At 45.4% G+C, this 14885-nt stretch overlaps 1 protein-coding gene and 1 pseudogene across 3 annotated transcripts in view; one reads left to right on the forward strand and one right to left on the reverse strand.

Moving 5' to 3' along the window:
• TMEM198 (transmembrane protein 198) overlaps positions 1 to 14885 on the forward strand; it is a 328796-nt gene that overhangs the window by 261022 nt on the left and 52889 nt on the right. The window lies entirely within an intron of this gene.
• On the reverse strand, positions 11486 to 12895 carry LOC146859457 (endogenous retrovirus group PABLB member 1 Env polyprotein-like; annotated as a pseudogene).

Genomic DNA, 14885 nt, shown 5'->3' on the forward strand with positions numbered 1-14885 from the left:
TAGGAGTTTGAGCTATTGGCATTGTAAATGACAATGCTTTTTATTTAAGTTTGGTTTTTTTAAAACATAAATAAAAGGCACTGTCATTTATAATGCCAATAGCTCAAACTCGTATAACTGCGAGACCTATTGCATTGCAAATGCTTGTTCGAAGCGCTGCGAGATTTAAATGATATAGCGCTACATACCCCCGAAAAGCGCCGAGAAGCGTGTATTTTCGACTCCCTCTGCCCCAATTATACAACTTGCCAACATCGGAGGATTTAGAATGTAAAATTAGTAAGTATGCAATGTACGTAAAAAGAAAAAAATAAGAGCTTGTCCCGTGGAGAAGCGCCTAAAAGCGATTCCAGGTGTATACAAGTGTCGAATGTATTCCCTATGGACTGCTGGGGTAGTACTGTGTCCTTCAGAAGAGTGCCATAGCAGGCGCAGGGGAAAGGCTATATTGAAATAAGGCTGGGCAAAAAAATGTGTATTAAGGACCTGCGTTGGTAAAACGAACTGTCGGTGATCTGCTCCCTCCCCCAACAAAGTCCTCATCAACAGTACAAGAGCCCCCCCCCCATTATCTACCGGGGAGGCTCCCTGTTTTCTTTGTGAAGCCGCTCATGCGTGCAGGGAGTTCGCCTCTTTGAAGTAGGCCGACAAGCCGTCTTTCATCACCCCAGATTTAAAGAGTTTAGACTTTAATCGCAATAAAGACAATGCAAAAAGCATAAATAAAATCAGAGTAAAGGAGGGAAGTATGCTGACGAGGGAGAGTGCAGGTCAGTGAGGCTTATGGGGGGAAGGAGATGAAGAGGGAAGAGATGAAGAGGGGGGCTGAGGGTAGAGGTGATAAAAGGAGAGATGAAAACATTGTAACTCTCCGAAAAGGGGACAGCAGGGGAAGGAGGGAGCGTTGATGGGTAGCGAGGGGATGGACTAATGCAGGGGGAGAGTAGTGGAGGAGAAGAAGGCGGGATGGTAAGTGAGGTAGGAAAAAGTTAAAAAGAAAGAGAAGTGCGGGGAGAGGGAACTGACCTGGTGGAGGTCATGAGAAGGGAAGGGGGAAAGGAAGTAGAAGTGCTGGGTACAGGAGATGAAAGGATGGGGAGAGAAACATAGGAAATGACAGTAAGGGTGTCTAGTCAGGAGAAGGCGCAAGGGTGGTAGCAGAGAAGTTGGGAGGCACATCATAGAGGAGGCAGTGGCAGGCGAAAGATCATTAAAGAGGAAAGAAGTGGGGGAGTTGTAAAGCACTCCAATACCTTCGGGTCGAGTCAGCAGTAAATATAACTGCAAAAATGCCACACACAAAAAGACTTGCTGATAAATAGAGAAGAAAGTGTAGAAATTAAGGGAGAAAGAGGGAGACAGAAAATGTGAGGGAGTGAAGACGAGTAGGGGAGTAGAGGGTGTGAGGTGTAAATGAATGAAGGAGGTATGGGACATAGAGACGGGACGTGGACGAAGGAGGTGAAAGAAATCCTACAGAATTTGAACAAACCCCAGAGAAAAGTGAGTCATTTATAGATCGCTTGGAACTACCTTTGAAATGCGGTTGAAGGAAAAAAAAAATCGCTACTATTGAAAGCTATATCAGAGAGAGGAGGGGGGGGGGTTGAGTTATGCCAGATGAAAAGTGGGGGGAAAAGGGCATCACGATGAGAAATGACAAAAAAAAGTGTGGGTGGGAGAGTAAGGGAGTGTAGCGTGACAGGAAGCAAAGGCAACAAGCAGGAAGGGGGTGGCAAATGGTGTGCACTTTCACGGCCGCTTTGATGTCCTCAGTGGCCGCGCGGCTCACTGAGGACATCAAAGCGGCCGTGAAAGTGATCAGGCAGTGCTTTTCAAGCTGCCAAATGGTGCGCGCGCTCGGCGCACATGCACTGTATTTGGAGGCCTGAAAAGCACTCGTTTGCACTTCCAGATCCCCCTTTCACAAAAGCTCTCGCGAGAGCAGCGCTAAAGCACTGTCTCAAGCGAGACCTAAAAAGTGACGTGTGCAGGTTAAAAGAGCATATAGGGTACACGTGGAGTTAAAAAAAATTCAATAAATGGCAGATACTCAAAACACTAAAAAAAAAGTTTGAAGGGCACCACGCACGCTATCTCAAGCAGGACGACATAGTGAACCTTGTTTAAAGTAGCTGAAATTTCTATTAGGATTAAAAATTCCAACTTTATCGTCTTTTGTAAAGCTCCAGAGATAATATAGAATGTATGTAACAACTGTTTGAGTTGCACATAGTGGATAAAACGTCGACTAGGAAACATATTCAATCACCTCTGAATCACAAGCAGTCTGGATGGCTGGGTGGGTTATGCTTGAAGACACCACACAAAGACAATGTGCGCATGTTGTACATGACAGATAGTATGGTTTTATGCTGGGTTACTGGACCAGGATCCAGACTGCACAATTTCAGAATACATCGTCAACAAAAGTTACGTTACATGAGGCAGTGGTGGCCGTTGTGCATGTATCAAAAGCACACAAAATACTGTGTTGCTGAAATAAACTGTGTTGCTGAAATAAACGAGCGCCCGCCGCAAAAGTGAAAGTAAATTTGTAACGCGACGGAGTGGCGCGCGCGAGGTCGTGGTCAGTGGGCTAAAGCGCTTCCCAAAAGCGGAGTGCATGGCGGCACGATGCGCGTGATTGTGTGCGTGCTAGCCATGCAATCTGCTTTTGGGGGCACTTTGAAAAGCCCCTTTACAATAGTCTCGCTTCGCGATCGCTTACGTGATAGCAAGGCGAGACCTAATAAAAATTCACAAAACTGATGACATAATCAGCCTAACGCTGAGGTGGGGGAGACATCACTGGCTGTGATGTCACCTGTGATCCAGTCTCCGATTCTAGGGGAGAACAGGTGGAGCCCGGAAATGTCGCCCTCTCTCTGAACAGTGTAAATGTAATGTCTGAGGCCATGAAAGCATACCTGCCACCTTGTAGAGCAGTCTCCCCGCATGAGAAGGGGGCGGGCCTTGAAGGGGCAGGCCCTCATGCCGAGAAGTACCTACTAGGCACTTTTGAAGCCACCCCGCCCCAACCCCCCTACACCCCCCCAAAAAAGCTTGCTGAGGCTGGTGCCAATGTCCTGGGATGTTTTCACACCCCTTAACATCAGCAGTTCAAAGCCTCAGAAAACGAGCTGGAAAACCACCATGTACAGAGATTTTGAGCTTGTTTTCCCTGCCACCGCGAGATAACAGCTCCTCACCGGGAGACCGTGTGATGTGAGCCGATATCGTGTGTCACACGGTGCCACTGCAGGAGGTGGAAAATATGATTAAAGTACTGCTCCCCCTCACCGGGGGCCCCACAAGATGTAGTATTTATAGAGTGAAACGGACGTCCCAGGCAGGAGAGTTTGGAGCATGACGGGGGAGGGCCGGGGCAGGGCGGTCATCCATGCTTCGCTCCTGCCATAGGTCAGGTGGGGGCAGTGCTGCACTTGTGCTCACGGCCCCTGTCCGATTCTCATGTGATTCTACCAGCCAGATGTTTTGGCCAATAAAATTGGACCTGGTGTTCCTGCACTAAAAAAGTCTGGGTGGGGATGACCAGGCCAGGTGTGGACAGGTGTGGCAAGTGGGTGCCCTCCATCAGACTCCTGTGTTTTCCTGCTTCGTGGCCTGCGCCTGGCAGTGCCCACATCTGCGCTGCACCTACCACAGCTGTCCCTCAGGGGCCTGGCTCCCTGTGCCAATCGCTGCCCGTGTGATGGACATATTCAGGACAATCCCCGTGCCTGGAGGGCATCTCATCTCTTCTGTTCATTGCAGAGAGGGACAAGCTGCATTTATCTGACAGCTCTGCCCCTGTGAGATGGCTCAGTGAGATAAAAGCCTCCGCTGCGGCAATGTAACCTGCAGGTCACTTGTTTGACTCGTGACCACCTTGGCTTTTTATCGTTCAGAGGGTGAAAATGTGAATCTTAACTGAGTTCAACAAGAGTAACACCTAAAATTGTACATTCATGAAGCCCAGGATGGTGGGATTAGGCGCCTGTGTAAAAACAAAGGGGCTACTCGCGAAGGCATTGTAGAGTATGTAAGTAGCACACCTGTAAGACAGTTTTGCGTACTCTCGCCTCGCCATTGTGAATAGTCTCAAAAACATCTTGTGAGAAGTTGGCCTGGCATATGCTGGTCACTAGTTATAGTGGCCACCTTGCACCAGTCCAATTCGACTCTTATGGTAGATAGGTTTAAGACAACCTTTTAAAGAAAGCTATCCTAGTGGTAGCTGTGGCGAGCAGCCTTCAGGCTAAGTCTTTAGAGGAATGTAAAGCAGCTTGTTTTACCTTATAATCTCTTGAATCACTAAATGAAAAGACACCACACAGGTATATATATAAAATATATATGTATTTATTACTAGACACACTCTACTAATCTCTTTATGAGATTAGAAGTCAGGAACATATGCACAAATAAATGTTTCACAACAAATTAAGCACTTATATGGCTGGGACCCTAGGGGCGTACCAGACCATATACTAAAAAAGAGGTATAAGAAGAAAGACTTGAGAAGGGAGGAGGCCTAAGGTCTTCAGAAGCGCTGGGGCCTCACTAATTCACCCAAGGCAGGTAAGTAAAGGACGCACGGGAGACGCATGCAGTGTGAGAACACAGCCGCAGATCCCAATAGACTTCAATGGAGCAAGTCACGGTTGGAATTTTAAAGTTTTATGGTACTTCAGGAGAGTCTACAAGCAAGTCACTTACAGGGTAAGTAGTTCTAGAGCCAACACACACAGGAGGACCGGAGTGCACGAGTTACCTCACCCAGGGAAGCCGGGTGCATAGGTGTCTTTTGGTGTCGGGTCGCGGCGTCGTTTTCAATGGGAGCCAAAGAAGACTTGATGCTTGTGAAGACAGGAGAAGTGTCCGGTGGAATCCAAGGATGGATTCTGAAGAAAGAAGACCTGAAAGCAGAGGAGACAGTGTTCAAAGTCACTTGCTAGTGACCCGGGCCCAGGAAGATGGATGCCCACAGTTGTCGGGTGATTTCAGGTGTTCACGGGTGTCTTGACTCTTCAGCCACGAGGTCCAGGAGGCGTCGATGATGACCAGGAGCTGGATTCGGAGTGTCCCACGAAGTCTGCAGCTTACTGAGGTGTCGGCAACCGGATTGGAGCCAACAAGCCTTGGCAACAGCAAGTCTCATGGAAAGTGAAGAAAGTCAGCGGTGCAGACCAGCAAGGTCTGAGGGACTCACCCAGCCCCAATACACTAAATCCTGTCTGGAAGGTGGTGACACCTCCCTGTGACAGGATGCCTATTGTTGGGCCTCCTCCACTGTGAGTTTCGGTCAGCAGCAGGAGGGCAGCCCAGTGTCTGTGCTGGTGGCATCCATTTTGTGATGCCAGGGCTCTTTCAGGATTCTACCGTGTTTCCACAGTAGGTACATGTCTATCCCTCTAGAAGGGTGGGATCATACTCCCACACCAGTTTCTGGTGTGGGGGTATGATTCCAAAGCGCTTGACACCAAACACGACATGTTTTCATGCAGCCATCCCAGAGTTAGCATTTACCGCAAGGTTATAATGCACTTAAGAGTATATGGTTTAACTGCATCCACAAACAGCTACAGAGAATAGACTCTGAGAGCTGCAGAGGGGCCCTGCTCAGGCAGCGGCACCCCCTCACATGTAAACCAAGCACCCTGCCCTCAGGATTGATAGGGCCTGCCTTAAGGGTGACTGATAGGCTTATATGTGTGTGTAAGGTGAGATATAGGGAACCTATACCTCAGTGAGGAGATTTTTCTTGTGATCTGTACCAGTGAAAAGTGTCTTGCATACATCTCCAGGTGCTGTATCGTGGCCCAGCTGCATAAGGGGAGCATGTGGCCAGCTGCATAAGGGGAGCATGTGGCCAGCTGCATAAGGGGAGCATGTGGCCAGCTGCAGAAGGGGAGCATGTGGCCAGCTGCATAAGGGGAGCATGTGGCCAGCTGCAGAAGGGGAGCATGTGGCCAGCTGCAGAAGGGTAGCATGCAGCTGTGCAGTTTCTTTTTTTTTCTTTTTTTTCTTTTTTTTTTATTAGCCATCAATTAGAAACATTACACAAAAAAAAGAACCATAAATAGCACAGAATAACAGAGCAAAAGCAATCTTCAAAACGCATAAGAGCACATGGAGAAATAAAAAATGTGTTAATAATACAGAGAAAAGGTTCAATCGAATATAAATAATAACATAAAATTAGATATCGTAAGCAATACGTCTTCTAGTCCCATTGAAGACTCAGTCATACTCTTTCAAATTTTGCCCTTGAACGCGGACCCCTAGCTTTGGCTAAGGCCATTTCCGTTTCATAAACCCCCCTCAATAATACCCAAAATTCAGTAATGTTTGGACTCTGTGCTTGAATCCAAGCCCTGGCAATACATAAATGAGCACATACTATAATAATCGAAACAAGAGATTTCGTTAGACTACCGGATTCTGTTACTACCCCCAATTAAATTTCTTTCTCAGTTAGTTGAATATCATGGCCTGATAGTTTAACCAACTCGCAGGTTACATCAACTCAAAAAGTATTTAACTTTTGGCATGTAATAAACATATGGCGGAGATCAGCAGCATATTCTTGACACTTCGGGCATCGTGACTTTACAGAAGCGTAGGTCGAAGATAACCTCTGGGGTACAATACAACATAAACATGATCCGATGTTGCTGTAACTTCAAATTAACTGAGGTGACTGCAGAATTTATTAAAGCTAAAGATTCATGCATTTCCTCGATTGAGATATCGATTTCAAAACTCCTATTCAATTTAGCTACGAACTGTGTACAATCATCACCAGCAGCGCTAAGAATTTCTGGTATATTTTTCTTATACATGCCCTTCCTGAGATCTGAAAAATTGCCGACACTACCTCCGTTGAGCAAGGTAGGACAAATATCCCCACTCCATGTATAAAATAGTCCCTAACTTGCAGGTACTTAAAAAACGAATTCTGTGATACCCCAAATTCCTCTTTCAGTGATGCGAATGATCTAAAACCTTGCTCATCATACAGTTGCCCAAGCTGTGAAATACCACAGCGTTGCCACCCTCTCCCCACAGAATCTAAGAATATCTCAGGAAATCTCGGATTTCCCCAAAGAATTGTGCACTCGTGCAGGTCAGGTAGTGAGTAAGCCTTGCGTATATCTTGCCAAATCCGAGCAATGTGTCTAACTACCTTGAATCGAACCCTCTTATAATAAGTAGGGTCAGCCATATTGTGAAGTAAAAACCCCGTGTTCGGGCCACAAGTCAACTGATATGATAACCAGATCGTACCCGAACCAGGCCCCTTGAGTAAACTTTGAATCCGATTGACAAAAGCAGCCCAAAAATAAGCTTTAAAATCAGGAAGTTTAAAACCACCTTTTTCGTATGTAGGCTTAATATACCTGAGGGCTCTCCTTGCCCTCCGGTAACCCCATATAAAGCTGCATACTGCACTATCAAGCCGCTTGAAAAATGAAAGAGGAACCCTCAGTGGAATAGAACGAAACAAATATAAAAACTTCGGAAGGAGGTTCATTTTTACTGCATTACACCTCCCAATAATACCGAGTGGAAGCTTGTGCCAACTGCGCATATTTGCAACAACCTTTTTAAGCAGTGGCTCGTAATTCAAAGCGAACAACATCGTCAGTTTGGCAGCTAAGACGGACACCAAGGTATGTAGTGACTTTAGTAATTCCTAAAGAGGATGGGGCTGGTTCCGGCTGAAAATTTAAGACTGACTGTGTCTTATTTATATTATGTTTATAGCCAGAGAAAGAGCCAAAGCACTGAGCCTCTTGGGTTATCACGGCTATAGTTTCCACTGGTCTTGTGGTATACACATCGATATCATCTGCGTACGCCGTAACTTTTAACACCATGCCATTAAGGGAAACTGGGGTAAAAAGTGCATTATGCAGCAGATGCTTAATAAAAGGCTCAATGTATAATGCAAATAAAAGTGGGGATAACGGACATCCCTGCCACGTTCCCCTCTGGATATTGAAGAGCGAAGAAGAAAGACCATTAAGCTTGATGGCAGCTGTTGGTTTGAAATATAGTTTCTGTACCGCCAAGATAAACCTCCGACCGAGGCCTAAAGATGACATCGTATACCATAAAGAACCACAGGCCACTTGGTCGAAGGCCTTCTCGGCGTCCAACATCAGCATCCCAAGCTGCTGATTCAGAAGGCTAGAAACAGCAAATGCAGCGATATCTGCGTTTATATGGGCAGAAGTATCTCGACCCAGGACAAACCCATGCTGTTGATCCGATACCAAAAGATGAATCATAGGAGCTAAGCGAGCGGCGAGAATTTTTGAATTTTTCTTTGCGTCCGCATTAATTAAGGATATTGGGCGATACGAGCTCCTATCCTCTACTGGTTTCCCCTTTTTAGGAAAGACGATAATGTTAGTTCTATTCCAGGAGGGGGGTGCGTCCTCACCTTGCAAAATTTTATTAGTCAGCTCAAGCAAGACCGGGACCAATATATCCTTAAAAGTTTTATAAAACTCAAGGGGTATAGTATCTTCGCCAACCGCTTTGCCTGAAGGTAGTGCACCAATTGCTGCGTTTAATTCAATTAAATCAACCTTTTGGTGTAATTTCTCAGATTTAAGTGAATCCAAAACAGGCATTGCACTTTTTTGTATATAATCCATAACTTTTTGCTCATTAAAGCATGATGAATCACTGTAAATCTCAGCATAAAATAACCTAAACTGTTCTATTATGTCTTGAGATTTAGTAAAGACTGTACGATCTGCTCCTTTGATTTGCTCAATGTAAGATTTAGCCCTTTGATCAGCTAGCTGATAAGCCAATACCCGCCCAACCCTTTCTCTGTATTCATATTGTCTAGTTTTAAGCTTGTGAAAACTGTGAGCTACTCTGTCCCTTAGTCTTCTCCTGAGCTTTGCTCTTATTTCAATAAGCTGTAAATAAATCACTAATTCCTCAGTGTCCCTCAGGGCAATAGCTTGAGCATGTGAGAGTTCTAATTCTATGTACTGTCTGTGTTTCTTTTCTACCAAGTTTGCATTTAGTCGATTTTGTCTAATGACATATTGTAGTGTTGCCCCTCTAACATAAGCCTTCAGGCAATCCCAGACCATTGCACAAGATGCAGTGCATTGGTTAATCTCTACGAATTCCCTCAACGTTCCCTGCATGAAGTTTACATAGTCAGGGTTACTGAGGAGATGCCTGGGAAATGAAAATCCCTTTGCTGACTCTCTCCCACCAGACTGACGCTGGACTATCAACATGATGGGATTATGGTCTGATGTAATTTTCGGACAAACCTCCATGGAAGAATTTTCTAACATAACTTTACTAGTAAATATCATGTCAATTCTAGAATATTGTTTATGCAGGTTCGAAAAAAAAGTATAACCTGGTATAGTAGGATGTAGTTTTCTCCAAGCATCTTCCAGTTGATGTATATGAAGTAGATCAAATATAGCTGTCCTTGTCTGAGCCATTCAAACTCATGCTACAGTGTTCGTAGTATCAATTTTCTTGTCTAAAATACAGTTAAAGTCTCCCATAACTATAAAATCCCCTTCCCATTCCAGTAATTCAGAACATAAAAAGAGATAACCTCCGGGCAGTCACTATTGGGAGCATAAACCATACATATAGTAATCTTGCAGCTAAGAATCAAAAGTTGAGCAATTGCCCATCTTCCTTTAGAGTCAGCCAAAGCCCGTACCACTGTTGCTACACATTGTTTAGACTTCAATAGAGCCACCCCTCGAATAGACACTGATTGTGAGGTGCAGACAAGTAAATCATAACCAAGTTGTTTGAAGATGGTTCTATCCTTAAAAACCAGATGTGGTACAGCTAGCCCAACTATTTGAGGTTTAAATACCTTAAGTTCTTCTGCTACCAATCTTCTTTTGCTGGCCTGGTTGAGCCCTGACACATTCCAACACATAAATTTAACACAAGGCATTGTACAATTTTTGTAACTTCATACCAGTCTCCATCCCCAAAGATGAGAGTTCCTTACTCCTATGCTCTATCGGTGCGATTCTAACTACATTCTGACTATTTCTACCCCTCCCTCCCTGCCACCCCCCACCACCACCCACCCACGCTTTCCAACCCCCAACCCCGTATCTGAAAAAGGAATCGGCCCCTTCCTTGCTGTCCTTGTGTGACAGCATACAGAAGACGCCACCCTGACCCCTCCACCCCCAAGAACCTTCGTGAGCCCGCCGTGTCCCACCTACACCACCCAAAGCTAAGCATGTGAAACAAACTATCATTGATTCATGAGAAAAAATAAAAAGAAGTAAGAAAGAGAAAAGCCAAAAAGACAACATATCAAAGCGATACTATTAGAGGCAGAAAGCTTATTCAGACTTAATTTGAAATTATTGGCCTGAGATCACGAAGAAAAGAAAACCCCCTGCCAAAAGTCAGATCAGATTTTTGCGGAAGGCTGCCACTTAGAGAATGCCTGTTTAGCCTACCGTTCATTGAAAAAGAAGTGTGTGCGACCATCCTTGATAATTTTTAGGCGGGCCGGCTCCTGTAGAAAAACCTGTGTGCATACAGCTTTCAAAGTGAAGTACTGGGTTTTTCGGAACCCAGCGGTGCCAGGGAACACACCCGAAGACTTCGAGTTCTTCCTGTTTCAGACTACAGAAACACAGAGTCTTCTTGGTGAAGTCAAAGATCGTATTTATTGGCTGCAGCCAGTAACAGGTATCCTAGAAGTACAACACGTGTATATTCTCAGGAGACTGCCACCTTACGAAAACCAGCCTTCTCCTTATATACCAATATTATGCTTTGGGCAAACATTCCTCGTTTTACGGTATGATCATTCACATGCATTCATTACAAAGGAAAAGACAGAGTCATAATGGCAAGTACATATTTCAGTTCGTTCAGCCCTTAATCAATTACCCGGCAAAGCTTAGCGCCTTCATCAGATATCGACGGACACCCAATAAAAACGGGCACCTCCTCCTCGTAAAACGGGTCATAAAGAGGGAAACAGGGGCAGGTGTGTAGAAGATTAGGCATGGTTCGTGTGTGATGAAAGGTTTCGTGATATGCTGGGCCCTGATACTAATCTCATTCGGCCGCGGGAAGGGAACTGACCGAACAGGTTTGGCCTTAGGCAGCGGAGTCAGTTCACACAGGTCACCGAGGAGTCAGCGAAGGTGTGTGTGTCCTTCAGACCCATGCTTGGCCGTGGTCCTGTTGCCTATGAGAGGGCAATCACAAAACGGCTGTCGTCCTAAAATGGAGCTCGAGGTATTAGGACAGAAACTCTGATTTCAGGTGATCTCGTCACTCAAATGTGACGCAAATGCTTGTGCATAGTATCCTAAACATTCTCGGTCTGTTGATAAAGAAATCGTCATGTTAGAATCATGCCAGATACGTGGTTCCGAAATTTACAGTACCACAGACCCTCCTTTTGGCCTTACAAAGGCAATAACCTATACTCCCGCTAGTCTGAATCCAGGTCTATGTCCATGAAGTCGCGGAGATGTTGCTGTAGCATCATCCTATTGCTTAGCTCGTCTCGTGTTACAGGTTTCCTTATACATGATGTAGCGCAGATGCCACAAATTACAGGAGCACACTGTACACATAGACAGAGCAGGAAAAGAATGGCTAAGATCATTCCAATGACTATCAGGATCTTCCAACCCCAAGCGGATATCAGTTCCTAGAACCACCCCGCCAATGACCATTCCCCATTATCTACGTGAATAGATTCGGAGATTCTATGCAGTTTGGAAATGGCCTGGAAAACTGTTGGAGCATTATCTGGAATAAAAACACAGCAGCTAGATTGGATCACTCTACATACCCCACCCCGGTCTGCAAGTATGACGTCTAACGCGACCCTGTTCTGAAGAGTCATAAGACGATCCGACTGGAGCTCAGCAGTCAAATTACCAAGGGCACTGGCTGTTTCAGCTACCGTGGATTCAACCACTCTTGTCAATTGCCTTATGTTCCTGCTGTTAACAATTGGACCCCAAAACGGCAGAGAACCCTTTATGAAATCTCCAAATTCTTGTCCTGCAGTGTCATCTTGACTGATGATGCCTCTAACCATCCTTGTCTTATGGTAATCTGCCGCGGTCGTGTAGGTGGGAGGCAGCAGGAACGAAACAAAACATGTGCCCGAAAAGTCCGGGGGCAACCATGTATAGGCTCTATCATGGCAGATGAAATAGGTACCCTTGGCTGCTAAGAACAAAGGGGAAGTCTGAGACGCAAAAACGTAAGTTTCAGCGCAGATACTTTTCCCTAACTGAGCTCTGGGATTCTTGCCATACCCTTGCAAACATAGGTGACCCTGATGGGGTACAATCCAGATCGGTGAGGATTTCTTTGCTCGCTGGTTCTCACTCAGAGTAACTTCATATCCTGTCATATTCCAGCCAATATATGCTAGTGTCTCATCTCTTGGGATGGTTTCATAGGAAATCTCTTCCCTAATCATATCCATGATCCCCTTAACTAGAGCACTATTCTTGGGATTATCTTTCACAGAACGTAGGGGGTTGGCTTCATGAGCATACATGAACATTGTTCTATATGCCCACACAGAACCATTATGGCTGAAAGGTAGGAGTAGGTACGGGATACCTTTATCAGTAGTATGGGGCATAAGGCCACACACCCAACAGTTAGTTGTGTTTACTACTAGTTGGTGTTGGTGTAGGAGCTGAATGAACGAATTATTGACAAATTCCAATCTTCTAGCGGACTCGTGTTCAGGCAGGGGATGAAGGGAATGCGAGGAAACAGTAGGAGGAGGTATGGGCTGTGCACTTGGTGCGAATGTTACTTGGAAAGAGAATAAGACATATCCTGTGAAGATCGTCATCACACTCAGTAACATGGAAATACCTAACATCAAAAATCGTTTTCTTGTCATCATTATACATGTTCTGTCTTTGCAGTCTATTGGTTTAGCAGGTCTCTCATTCTCGAAAAACTCCATCCTCTCTGAGTGCTGCTTGCGGTGGTAGGGTGTTCTATGCTAAGGAAATGCTTCTGTCAGTCCAGGGCAACTCCTTGGACCGACCAGAACTGCTGACCTAACGTCTTCAGTTGCACTCCAAAGACTTGGGCAGCCGCGACCCTACAGCTGAACCCGGATGGCGGTTCGAAAAAGTAAAAATAAGCAAGTTTCTCAGATGAAAGAGAGAGCTGCACTTCCCAAAATTATTAAAAATAGCAAGGGAAAGGAAAAGAATTTTATTTGTCCATAGTCCTTGGCCTCAAATTGTAGCGATTTCTCCCGGGTACTGTCTGGTCTTGAAACAAGAGTTCAGGCTCTGTAGTGTCCCATCGAATTGACGGTGGCACAGCCTCTTGCAAAATGTCATCGCTTTCCTGCTCAGAGCTTGTTCCTTTTACACGTGCATCGCTAAACGGCAGAAAACGAGGCACGGTTTCAGTCTCAGAATCAGCGATCCCCTCCTGGACCCACCGGTCATATGGCAGAGGCAAAGGCACCCTCTTGCAATGGACGCCGTGGATCCAGTTCTTTTTCCCTTTCACTCGAACAGCTGATCTCATTGAGAGAAGGACGAGATGGGGGCTGGTCCAACGGGGCTCATCATTCTTTGTCCGTTGAAAGTTTTTGACCAGCACCCATGATCCAGGATTGATAGGATGTCCTGGAGTATCAGAGACCTGAGGCAGAGTATCATGCACCTGTTGGTGTAAAACACGCAATTTAGCCGTCAATTCATACAAATAATCAAGCAGTACTGGATGTTCGATCTCGCTGAATTTTGTAGGCCTTGGCACTCCCCATATATTGGCCGGGCGGCCAAACACGATTTCATAGGGACTAAGTCCCACTCGTGAATGCGCAGTCATTCTTGTTGACAGGAGTGCTAAAGGCAGAGCGTCAGGCCATTTAAGACCAGAGCTTGCTTGAATCTTGGCCAACTTCAATTTTAATGTGCCATTATAGCACTCTACTAATCCAGCTGATTGGGGATGATTTGCAGCGTGAAATTTTTGCCGGATACCCAGTCCATCACATACTGTTTTCATCACTCGACCCACAAATTCACTCCCATTGTCACTCCAGACCATTCTCGGCATTCCAAATCTAGGGAAAAATTCTTTGACAAGGGCTTTAGCTGTGGACAGAGCAGTGTTGTCTTTTAAAGGGTATGCTTCTATCCACCTTGAAAAGGCACAAACAACAACGAGTACATATTTCAAATTGTTGCATCTTTCCATGTGGATGAAATCTAGCTGCAAAACCTCAAACGGATACGTTGGAGGTGCAAAATGACCAGCTGGAGTTGGGGTTCCCCTACCAGGATTGTATTTCAGACACACAATGCAGTTTTTGACCACATTCTCTGCACATTTAGGAATTCCGGTATTTTGCCATACTGGAGCCAACAACTTACAAATCCCTTTCACACTGATATGGGCCATTCCATGAGCCATTGTCACCACTGCAAGCACGTACGCATCGGGTAACAACCATCGCCGATGTTCTGATAAGTCAATCCAACAACCATTTTCATCCAGTTTACCCGTACTTCTCTCCACATACTTAATTCTTTCTCTGAAGCTTCGGCTTGAAGAGACTTCACACTCTCTATCGTGTCTTCACACATTCCAACATCACCAACCCATCTTGCAGGGCCTGCAACATACATCCGATTCTTCACATTCTTTGCTGTTTCTTTTGCGATTTCATCCGCATTACCACGACCAACATCATCAGTAACCTTCTTGTGTGCACTGCATTTCACAATCGCAACTTGTAGCGGCAATGTCAGTGACTCAAGGAGCTCATTCACCAACTGACCATTTTGTACTTTAACTCCATGTGAAGTCAGGAACCCACATTCCTT

The sequence above is a fragment of the Triturus cristatus genome, chromosome 3_2, assembly GCF_964204655.1.
Source record: "Triturus cristatus chromosome 3_2, aTriCri1.1, whole genome shotgun sequence".
Lineage (NCBI taxonomy): Eukaryota > Metazoa > Chordata > Amphibia > Caudata > Salamandridae > Triturus > Triturus cristatus.